This window comes from Callorhinchus milii, unplaced genomic scaffold, assembly GCF_018977255.1.
Source record: "Callorhinchus milii isolate IMCB2004 unplaced genomic scaffold, IMCB_Cmil_1.0 Scaffold23, whole genome shotgun sequence".
Lineage (NCBI taxonomy): Eukaryota > Metazoa > Chordata > Chondrichthyes > Chimaeriformes > Callorhinchidae > Callorhinchus > Callorhinchus milii.
This window is the reverse complement of record NW_024704764.1, coordinates 9872771-9885331: the sequence shown is the minus strand read 5'-3', so window position 1 is coordinate 9885331 and position 12561 is coordinate 9872771.

Genomic DNA, 12561 nt, shown 5'->3' with positions numbered 1-12561 from the left:
ACACTGAAGCATTCAACAAATTTATATCATTTCTACTTACTGAGTGTCAGGCCAGATAACACTCAGGAGCTTCAGAATCTCTCTCTCGCCTGTACTATTACAGAGAGATAGTGAACACACGGGTTAATGTGTACAGGCTGTTTTTATTGGAAACTCCATCTGTTTGAGCTGCTTGTTTACTGATCTCTAAACCTACTGCTTCCTTCCTTTATGTATTCCTTCCTTAACCCTTTCCGCCTAAGCAAATCTCGTTTATTTTCTTCCAGCCAATCTCCAGCATTCTCCCTCTTCCAGGCTCCTCACCCCTGCAGCTCCGCTAATCTGTGCCGGTGATCAGTCTCTCCCACTTTATAATGGTCGAAAAGAAGAATATCCATGCATTTGATACGGTGCCTTTCAAGACACTTCACAGGATATACTACTGCTGCACGCAATTATATACCCATTGCTGTGCCCAATTGGCTGCTGCCCTTTCGCCCGCAAAAATATACAGTCAATTCACTTCACAGTGTATCCTGTAAAGCGCTTTGAGGCATCTCAGCAAAGTGATAAGGCGCAGGATCAAATGCAAGGGCTATTATTATTATTATTATTACTACTATAAAATGCAGATATTGTGATTTGTGGGCAAAAGCGTAGGTGAAACTAACGTTAAAAATCATTCACAGCTTCATCTGACTTTGAATAAATGTCACAGATAGACAGCAGAAGGCTTCCTTACTCCAGGAGAGAGAGAGAGAGGGTCACACAGTGCACCTCAAGCTTGTGTGTGAGTAAAGCTCTTCCATTGAACTGGCTCCACTGTAAATGGTCGAACGGTGTGTGAAGGATTAGAAGAAAGTTGCCGAAAGGTTAAGGACATGCCCTGCAGTGAGGTTTTACGAACATGCTGAATTGCTTCCCTATTTATATACGTGGAAATTGCAGTTATTTTGAAGGCACGAGCCACAGAATTCTATTTTTAATAGAAAAATAAGAATTTAAATCCAATTTCTAAGCTTGAAGAAAATTATGGATAGAAAGTGGGCGCAGTCTTATCAATCTCTTAGAAGGTTAGTAACACCCTACAGCCGGCAATGCTGCTAACAGCATTTCACACTGACGCCAAAAATCTCTCGACTTCACACTATCTATCGAGGTGAAATCTCCGTGTGAGCGGAACCAAGCGTAACCTCTAGTTTGCGTTCATTTCTACCATAACCAGCTTGGCTAAAGGTGTGGTGTGAAGCTGGGCTGGCACTGATTCCCTCGCCTCCGTCTCAAGGCCTGTTTCTAGGCCCTCCTCTTTGACCAAGCCGTTGGCCTCACTCCAAATCCCCTCTTCCCCCTGCCCTCCACCCCCTTCTTGGTTCCAAGCCCCAGCTCGGGCGCAAACCTTTTGACTGTCCAGCGCCTTGGGTCGCCTCTCAGACATGAAAGGCGCTGTGTAAATGTAATCTGTTGTTGTTGTTGTTGACTCAGATGTTACCTTCTTCCAACACCCACGACTCCCAGCCCTGTCTCACTTCTCCTTCTCTTCCTCCCTCCAATCAATTACTGAATGTGAGCGTTAATTGCAGGACTCAGATCTGTGAAGCTCTGCCACATTATTGCTCTTTAGCGAACAGTAATTATGTGTTGGTGGTGTGATCCTGGAGTGTTGTGAATTCACAGCCATGAAGGGTTGTCCTCTCTTCCCCCCCACCCTCACCCCCCCCTTCCCCACCCCCCACACCTCTCCCTTAGACTGGCAGCCTGCATTGAACCATCGAATAAACAAGTTAATTTGTACTGTGCTAAAGGCACAGCTTGATCTGAGCTTTGTCATCCCACGATGTAGATATAATGAGGATGAGACAAGCTAATGTTAAATGTGGAGCTGGAAGAATCTTACTGATTGCAGCTGAGATGAGGATACTGTGCTTTGCTTGCGAGCTAATCCTTCTGTGGGCTTTCACAAAGGTTACGCTCCCAGAGATGTAAACTGGTAATCAGTTAATCTCAGATAAACGCTTATAGGTGTTTCAAAGCCCATTTATAAAGCTCACAAAAGGACAAGCGCTGTGGTCAATTACTTGGTTCCGCATTAAAGATGATTTAATTGAATTCTGCGAAGTCACTGTGGCGCGGGGTCAGTGTTATCTCCCAACACCTCACCTTGTTGTGTCTGACTAACATCCCTGTTGATCTATTACAGTTAGAGCCACCAGAGTACAGAGCCCTATAAAGGACTTTACCACAGAGGGGCCATTGAGAACCGCTCCACCACAGACGGCTTTCCTCATGGCACTTCCCTGCCGTCTCCCCGCAGACAGTAATGTTTCTATTAACACCGAGAAAGCAAGTAGCAGATGGGCAGATGAAATGTTTCTTGCCTTCAACCAACCTGAGCTCACGCCAGACCAGCACACAATGCACTGTGTGAGGTGCCTGAGACCCAGCCCGGCCAGGTCAGAGGACGTTCCAGTAGCAGCCAGGATTTGAGCTCACAGTCAAGGGCTGACACTCCAGCGCCGGACTGGGGGGAGGTGGGGGGTGCGTACTGTGTGTGGGTGGTCGGAGACACCGTCCTTCGGATGAGATGTTAACCTGAAGTCCTGACTGAAGTGCCACCCCAGGGCCTTGGGACGTCCTCCCGACGCTGTATCAACGTAACTTGTTGATGTTAATCTGCAGCGGGCAGCAGAGGCACCGACAAACCAGCCGGCGAAATTAGCCGCGGAACAAGCTTTACCCGAGCAAATCTCCTCCCAAACAAACCCAAATTTTTAGTTCGACGTGAGCGAGCTGGCTGCCGGCAGCGGCGTGTTTGAACAGCTGAGACGCTGCTCTCCTGTGTCCGAGCGCAGCTCGCTTCCTTCTAATTACATTCTATTTCGACAGAAACCCTCAGAGCGCCTTTCATGCGGAAATTTCCCCTGTGTGCACCGCGTTCCTGCAGACACGTGCTCCCAGGCCTCGGCTCCCGATTATTACCTGCCTATTTGTATGAACGAGCAATGTTTTGGTGCTGTGTTTGAAGCCCATTGAAACGCTATCACGTCAATGCAGATAAAAGGCAATCAGCATAATCCGCAACCTCCCGGATAAAGCTATTCTTAGCCTCTGTGTGTGGTTGAACTCCTATGAATGGCGGCTGTTGGGGCTGGAGATAATACGCTTTGATTAGGGTTTCTACGGACTTAATATTAATAAGTACAAGGAATATCCAGACCACTAGTCACCAAATGAATTCACGTGTTCTTCAACAGACGACATTGAAATTACAGAATGGTTCAGCGGCTGCTTTTAGCATTCGAGACTTTAGGATAACGGAGAGTGAAACACTACTCTGGTTTGAGAAGCCCAGAGGCAGCATCAAGCATCCTCGGCCCATGTATCTCACGGCTGCTTCCAGCGGAGTCCTGAAGTATAGTGGTTAGCCCACGCGTCGCAAGAGAGAGAAATGTCATTGGAAAACTGGCAACTCAGACAATAACACCCCCCTCCCCCCCCGCCCCAGAACTGCACCGGACTGTCAACGAACTCAGAGTCCAGATGTGGGGCTTGAACCCGCAATCTTAATAATAATAATAATAATCCTTGCATTTGATATCGCATCGTTGAGACGTCACAAAGCGCTTCACAGGATACACCGTAAAGGGAATTGACTGCGCATTTTGTGGGTGAAACGCGGCAGCCAATCGCTAAACCTTATAACCCAGAGGCGAGAGCGTGACCGACTGAGACCGACTTTGCTATTGGCTTCTGCAGGATGCCTTGTGGTTGTGTGAGCCGTAAATACTGGACCATGTCCTGTCACAAATTGTCAGTACGATAAGACGAACAAGCCAATTTTATCCTGGCATTCAAGGCAGAGTTTTCGGAGCGAGCTCTCTCATAGTGCTTCTTGAAATCTTAGTTCCTCTGAAAAGCTCTGCAGCAAGAAGATAAATCCCTTTAAATATTCAATGGAATGTTTCTAAAATTAGACGCGAGGCAGACATCGCTGCCGCTCATCCCTGATGTTTTTCCTTCTCCTACATTAGTGATGAACGTTTCTGCTCAGTTCCCAAAGGGTCAGCTGCACGAATGCCTGAAAGGCAATTTCTCCCGCTCCCTTTTTCCACTCGGGGCGCCATCCCGGGCATGAGGAACTCTGTCCGTGTCCGTCTGGCCTCATATAAAGTCACCGTGACATTGGCTAACTGGATCTGGCCAACGTCTCTTCTCTGCCTTTGGTTGTCACTTTGTCGTCCATTGGAATTCCCACTTAGCTGCTCTGCGACCACAACGAGGACGACAGCAACTTGCATTTATGTCAGATTTGCATTAATACTTATCCACTGAAAAAGTCTGCAAAGTGCAAAGGCAAAATTCCTTTCTTCGTTTCTGATGGATAAGAAATTCCTGCAAAATTCCTGCGGCATTTTTACCACACGGTTTATTTATTATTTAGTGCACAATAGCAAATCAACATGGTAGCATTTTCTGCTCTAATCCAATGAGAATTTTGTGCATCTTTTTTTAACAAGTCCATTATCCGGACTTCTAGCTTGTTCCACAATAACAAGTGGCTGCTGTTACTTCCCGTCGATGTAAAGAAATACTTCCTGGTGCTTATCCTAAAATTGCCCTTCACATCCGCTCTCCCTCTTGTTCTGCTCCCTTATCGGCAAGTATCTTTCTGCTTTTTTTTTCCTCAGCCCCATTTAGCATCTCTTTTATTTCTATTGAAGGCTGAAAAGCTCCAGCATATTCTCGTCATTGCTCATTAACTCACGTTGCTTTAGTTTACAGTCCTGCCCACCCGACTAATCTTCAGAACAGAAAACCTATCGCCAAACCTTTTTGACAAGATAATAAACTTTTAATGGTTTCTTTAAGATGTTAAGTCCGTTCCCATAAACAGCCAGCTCAGAAAGCTACTTCCTGGTGATTTAGGCTATCACTCAGCTAAAGTAGTCTGGAGGTAGAGCTGAGCCCATGACCCTGTGTACAATAAGGCGTCGGTAATCTCCAAAAGAGGAAACCACAATACACTGTGTAAGCAACTGCTGCTGGACTTGGAGTGGGAATCAGCTAAACTGTGGAGTCCTGTAGCTCAGTGGTTAGAGCACTCGTCTCACAAACGAGAGGGACTGGGTTAGATTCCCTGGAAGGACGAAACGTTGGGCAAGTTTCCTTACTCCACTCGCCTCTGTTTACCAAGCAGTAAGTACGAACCCGGTTGTTAGTTGATTGGTGGATCACTTTCCGGGGGAAAATAATCCCTCCAAAAGATTAATTTTGGTCACTTCATCCATGACTGTTTGTGGGGACGCTGCTGTGCGCAATCGGCTGCCATGTTTTGCCCACAAAATATACAGTCAATTCATTTTACAGTATATTCTGTGAAGCGCTTTGAGACATGAAACTTTGGTATGATATCAAATGCACGGATTATTATTATTATTATTATTATTATTATTAAACTGATCCAACCCTCCTTTCTTTCACCTTTGCTGCTCAACCAGACATTGGATACTGTAGGGTTGGGAGGATAAGAGGCCAAGGGCTCCTGACAGGGAAAGCCACTGACATAAAGTAAGAGGACGATGAGTTTGAGATTTGTGCCTTTGGCAATGAGGGCAAGCAACCTTCAGTCTCACATTTCTTTCAAAGAGAACCTTAGTTGCGTCAAAGACTCGTCAAAGCCCCTGACAGCTCAAAACCTGTTCATCACGTGAACACAGACTCGAGCTCAGGGGAGGGAAGGTGAACAGACAGTTCACATTTAATTACTTTGAACAGAGAGTAGTGAGTGTGTGGGACGGACAGCCCAGGGAGGCGCTGTATCTGTCAGTTATAATTAAATGACTTGAAATCCCAATGTACTTTTGATTTGATCTCCTCTGTCCTGAGACTAATGTGTCCATTGTCAGTCAGCCACAGTTCATTTCCCCTGAAGTTAGTGCAAACAAGTGCGGTGGTTCAGAGATTGTATATTATAATAATCATTGCATTTGATACAGCGCCTTACATCACTGAACGCAAAGCGTTTCCGTGGTCCTTGTTTGAAATCATCTCGTCTTAGATCCCAGCCTTTCTCGGTGTCAGGCACCGTCACTTCCCAAACTCGGCTCGCCGAGAAGAACGAAAGTAATCGCAGGTCACGCGCTTCAGCAATGTATTTCACAAAGAGTGGGTGAGAAACCCAGAGCGACCGAAAGCCCGAGAGACAAGGCTGCGCGGTCAGTGTAAGACCTCACCCATCACCACTGCTTTATTGCTTTGCCTTGGTTTGTGTAACCTTCAATTGAATTATTTATCCCACTAATATTCAGCGCTGGGAAGACTTAAAGCCATCCAATTCCTCAGGGTCTTCGGAGAGAGGCAGAGAATGATTAAAAGCTGCGCAGCCCCGTGAACCTCACGTACAGCAGGTGATTGTTAGACAGAGGAATGAATAGTGTGCTTTGGGGATGAGACTTCAGGGGCTGTGGAACGGGAATCAGGGAGCCCTGAGGCGGAGATGGAGAGCTCACTCTCGATGCCTCGCAAAAGTCTGACAGTGTGTTACTTTCATGCTTTCGGATGTGGTGACACAAGTTGCTCAAGATGAAAGCTGTTGTTAGACTGGTGCGGTTGACGATAGATTCGTACATTGACTGCAAACCATCAGTTCAGCAATAAATCCCTCACTCAACTTCTCTGCTTCTCCTGCCCATTTGCTCTTTGCGACGTCAACTGCAAGGACGGCGTGTTTAACGACGAGACCGAGAAGTGAGCGGCATTTGGCACACGTTCCTGTAACCGTCTATCATACTATTATAGTAATAATCCTGGCATTTGATACAGGGCCTGATCACATCTTGGCGACGTCTCAAAGCGCTTCACAGAATATACTGCAAAGTGAATTGACTGTATATTTTGTGGGTGAAACGTGGAAGCCAATTGCGCACGGCAGCGTCCCACAAATAGTCGTGACCAGGTTATTTATTTTATTACCTCTGGAAGAGTGATCCACCAATCAACTAACAAACGGGTTCCTACTTACTGCTAAGTAAACAGAGATGTGTATGTGGAGTGAGGAAACTTGCCTAAGGTTGTATCCCACCTCAGGAATCAAACCCATGTCCTCTCGCTTGCTCGGTGAGCGCTCTAACCACTACGCTACTGTGCTCCTCTTATTCTTTCCATAGTTGTGTTGGCTGAACTTTCACGTGTCGGAATGTCCCAATTAAGATCAGGAGGAAGAGCCTGATCTTTTCCCAGAGGAGACCGACTCCCTCCTCTCCTCTCTGCCCCACTTTCACCACTTCCGCCACATCGAACGGTCGCCTTCATATCCCAATGACCTTTTGCCCGAGAAATTCAGCCGAGAGAGAAAACAAAATGGGCATTTTTACAAGTTCGTTGGTGGAATTCAGGGTTGCCATAGAGACAAAGCAATGTGCATTCCTGGCCAGCTCCCTGCCCGCTGATTGGACGGCTTTGCTGCGTTAGCGAGGGAGATTGACTTGCTCGAATATTGAATAACTTAAGCATTAATTGTGTAATCCCATTACATGATTATTGAGATGTAAAAATACTTGTCGTCTTCCCGAGATTTCTCTCCATTTAATGCTGAATAATTTGATATTTCTGCCTCTAATTACTCTCCTCACAGCCCCTCGGGTCATGTCCAATTAGAGTCTGTGCGAGGATCAGGATGCTCAGAGCTTACAAGCTGTTACCTTGTCTGGTCCATCCTTAGGTGTGATGGCTTCTTAAAGGAGAAGTGCAAATGCCAACACTAACTGCTATAGATACTGTCAAAACATCAGCCTCAGGTGACTTCCTAAAAGGGAACTGTGTTGGTACGTACCGTCACAGTCTGCCGTTGATTATGTTATCACCTACAAATACACAGAGGTTAGACTTCACAGTAAAATCCAGTGAAGCTCCCTCAATTTTGCTGTATCAAATGCACCGATCATTTTGGTCCTAGAGAGAGACTCAGTGCCCAAGGTGGCTGAGGGATCCCTTTTTTTTATTGTCTCCCTCTCTGTCTTCAAGTGCTTCGAGTGCCTTGTAATTTGGTCACTCAATCCGTGTCTGTTTGTGGGACACTGCTGCGCGTAATTGACTGCCATGTTTCGCCCGCAAAAAAAATATATGGCCAATTCACTTGGTAGTGTATTGTGTGAAGCGCTTTGAGATGTCTCGAAGATGTGATAAGGCGCGACATCAAATGCAAGGATTGTTATTAAACCTTACAAATGAAGTTCTCCAGTAAATTGTCAAAGCTCCTGTCACTGTCTCAGATGCACACTGTAATGATACAATAGTCAGCAAATTCAGGCAGGTATGAATCTATACAAAAGAATGTGTTAAACTTTATTCATTACAAGTTTTTTTTTTTGACGTCTTTGCCCATTGTCTTGTACCTTCATCATTTCGGTAATTTCTGTGTGGGTGCAACGACTGTTCTTAGTCTCAATGTCACATTGTTTTGTGCAAGAGCCAGTCTCTGTACAAAGTCATGAGCTGCTTTATCCTGTGCGCCATTGGAACCAGATAATTAGTGATGGACAGAGGAGCAAAGGAGGAATAAAAGGCACAAAACGTAGGACAGAGACAGAGGGGGTGCGATAGATACTTTGATGGAATCTTCATTGCAATAATTCTGATTATATCTGTACCGTTTTTGATCAATAAATAATATTAACAATAATTTGGTCATTTCAATCCACCACTGTTTGTGGGGACACTGCTGTGCGCAATTGGCTGCCGCGTTCCACCGACAAAATGTATAGTCAATTCGCTTTACAATCTATTCTGTGAAGCCTTTTGAGACATCTCGAAGACATGATAAGGCGTTGGATCACAGGAGCTTTCACAATTCACTGGAGAGCTTAATTTGTAAGGATTATTATTATTAATAATATTTCACTGGCTGAATATCCCTGTGCATTACTGATGGATTCCCAGTAATAAAAAGCAGGGAGAGAATTTGGGAAGGAGAGAGACAAAGACAGAGAAAGGAGTATTACATCACTACCCCTTAAACAGTGTCGATTTTTATAGTGTTTAAAGCATAGAAACATCTAAAAATACTTCAATTGAAGTGGCTGTTTCTATAGACAAACGTGGATAACCTGGTCCCACAAATAGCCAGAACGCAACTGGTTGATTTATTTGGAGGATTGTTGTCCAGAAATTCTCTTTTCTTTCCCCAATAGTGTCACAGGATCTTTAACCTCCATTGAACATGCAGACCGGGTGTGTGCTTTCATTAACTGACCCAGTGTTCGACAGTAAGCTGACTTTATGATTGTTTCCCTCAACGCTGTCCATTCAAATGAGATTCGAGTGAAATTCAAAGAGCAAATGGAAATCTCTCGGTAGGTTTGACAACAGCTTGCAATTAATTTGTGCAGACTGAGTCTTGGATGTGTCACACTCAGAGACAGATGGTCTAAAGATGAGCTGTCTGTGAAGCCCAATTCTGCTCAGCCTCGCTCCCCGTAACTCGGAGACTTCTCTTCCGGTCGGTCAGTCGGTCACAGACTCACGGCTGGGTCAGAGAGCTCTGGGGTTTGAGCTCACGGTGCAGACGGGCTCAGTATTGATTGCCTTGTGGAAGCCCCTGTCCTTTGGATGAGACGTTAAATTTCGGATCATACTGAATGGAACTCTCTCCCTCTATCCCCTCTGCCTCGCCCCTCCTTCCCCATCTTCAGATCGCACCTGAAGACCTTCCCCTTCGACTGTGCTTAGGGTCACCTCCCCTCGGCTTGGCTCCGTGCTCCACCACTGCGTGAAGGGGGCGCCGTGTAAAGTTGTTGTTGACTGTTTTCAGGTGAACTTTAAAGATGCTGTCACACTATTAGAAAAGAGAAGGGAGCTTCTCCCGGGGTCCTGGCCGACAATCCTCAGGACTTATTGATCAGTTGCCTCACGGCTGTTTTTCGGGGGGGTCTTTACAACAAGCAAATGGCTGCTGGGTTTGCCTACACAAAACAGTCACTACACTTGACAGTCATTTACACATGAACAGATTTGAAATGTGATAAGACTGCAAACGATCTTTCTCTTCTCTCAACATCCGGCACCAATCCCTGTCCTACCGCATAACAACAGCTAAGCATCTTGTCTCAGAAACGGCAGGTTTTATGCTTCTCGGTCCTCACAAACACTCGAGGATCAAGTTCAGTTTGTTCAGAGCCTGACAAGAGTAAACCAGCCTGGGAGATCATTAATTAGCTTCTCATCACTTGTGAAGTGCTAATTGAATTATGAAATTAGTTGTGGCAACGACAGGCATTCAGTAGTTCTTCTCAAAGCCTTTTGATCGCTAACACTCTTATATATTTCAGCCACAAAATATACAGTCAGTTCGCTTCGCAGTATATTCCGTGAAGCGCTTTGAGACGTCTCAACGGCATGAGAAGGCGCTCTATTAAAATGCGAGGAATATTATTAAGATAAGGAAGGACTTTGCCACTTGCATATGATGTTAGCAATTTCATACGTCAATGTCTAATGATAGGATTTTTCACAAAAGAAAATTCGTCATAACACCGGCTAATGACCTGTTGCTGCCTGACCCACTCGCTCTCCATCTCTCTAATGAGACCCCGTTTTCACCCTGAAACTTGACTGATTAAAGCCCGAGTCTGTGCCTAACAGAAAGGATTCTAATATCGGAGAAAGTCGGGCGGAGAATTTCCCCCATTCATCATATCTCTGCTCTCAGCACAGGTCCAGCCACTTGTTAAAATATAACAGCCTACGAATCTAGTCATGGAACCATAGACTCCCACAGCACAGAAGGAGACCATTCGGCCCATTGTGTCTGCGCCGGCTCTTTGAAAGAGCTACCAACTAGTCCCACTCTCCCCGCTCCCCCCACTCTTACCCAACTAATCCCACTCCCCCACTCTTACCCCAACTAGCCTCACTTCCCCACTCTTACCCCAGCTAGCCCCACTCCCCCCTCTTACCCCAACTAGCCCCCCCCCCTCTTACCCCAACTAATGCCACTCCCCCACTCTTATCCCAACTAGTCCCACTCTCCCTCTCTTACTCCAACTAGCCCCACTCCCCCCCTCTTACCCCAACTAGCCCACTCCCCCCTTACCCCAACTAGTCCCACTCCCCCACTCTTACCCCAACTAGTCCACTCCCCCACTTACCCCAACTAGTCCCCACTCCCCCTCTCTTACCCCACCCTAATAGCCCTGCACGTTTTTCCTTTTCAGGTACCTATCCAATTCCCTTTTGAAAGCTATTATCATATCTGCTTCCACCCCCCCCCCCCCACCCCTTTTAGTCTACATGGAACTTTCCCCACCAGGAGATGGAGTGGTGAGATCCAGGACAGGACAGGGTGTGACCGGGCTGGACAAGCTTAATAAGACAAATGGCCTTTTCTCCATCCCTGCCTTCTGCTCTCTGCTGTCTTCTGGTTGGATTTAGCTTTCTCTACTGGCTACCAGTGTCACTGCAGCCCTGTAACAGGGCGCTTGGACCCCAGCGGGACAGCGTTCCCGAGTCTGGGGAAAAGAGGGAAACACACTTCCATCCATCGGGCATTGGCTCAGTTGGTAACACTCACAGTTTGGTTCAGAAGTCTGTAGGTTCCAGCCCTCCTTGGGGATTTGTACTCCCGCCTAATGCAGTGTTCTCCGGAATTAGGTGAGCAGGAGGATTCCCTCCAGCGAGCGAAAGAGAGAGGGGGGGTGGGGGGAGGGGGAGAGAGAGAGAGAGCGCGCCTTGTATTCCAACAATCTATCTCTGGGATTGCCACATGTAGGTGAGATACATGGAATTTTCAGCTTTTTTGGGGGTTTGGAGCCTCTTAAGCAATGGTGACGGGTTTCCGCACGTGATAGACACCCGGCTGGGCAAATAGAAAGTGTGCGAGTGCTTTGTTCCTTCCTCGCCTCCCTTCAAATAACACAATTATTATTATTATTAATTATAAAATAATTGTCTAGTTTGTCTGTTTTTTTTCCTGCCCGCAAACAGGCAAGGTGCGTACTCTGTGAGCCTCTACCGTGTCCTGAAATATCTTTTAGCGCTTTAATTAAAATGCCACCGTCAGCCGTGCTAATCTCCGAACACAGTGGCATGGTCTGAGATGTAATTAAAGTTTGGCGAGCAGCAGGGAGCGTGTTATTAAAGGACATTGTCCTGCAAGCAAACCGGCACTGGTGGCTTCAGAGGAGACACACACAGGTTAGCGTATGGTGGGGGTGGGGTGGGGACTAATTAAAGCGTTACCTGTAGTCGACAGCAGTGCAGACCCGAGACACTGAGTCCCTGGTGAAGCAGGATAACAAGCGGTATTGGCTTCTTCTCCGCTTATTGATGCCTTTTATTCTCTTGTGTTTCGGCCACAAAGCATAGAGTCACTTCACTTTACAGTGTATCCTGTGAGGCGCTTTGAGACGTCTCAACAAAGCGATAAGACGCTGTATCAAAGGCAAGGATTATTACTATTGATGGCCAGCCGGGGCAGGTGCTCTCTGATAGCTCCTCCTCACTGCAGCTCAGCACGTTCACCCTTCAGCCCCACAATCCCAGGGCTGGCAAATTGCTGGGGCGGGAAATGGGAATGTAGCATGTGTGTGT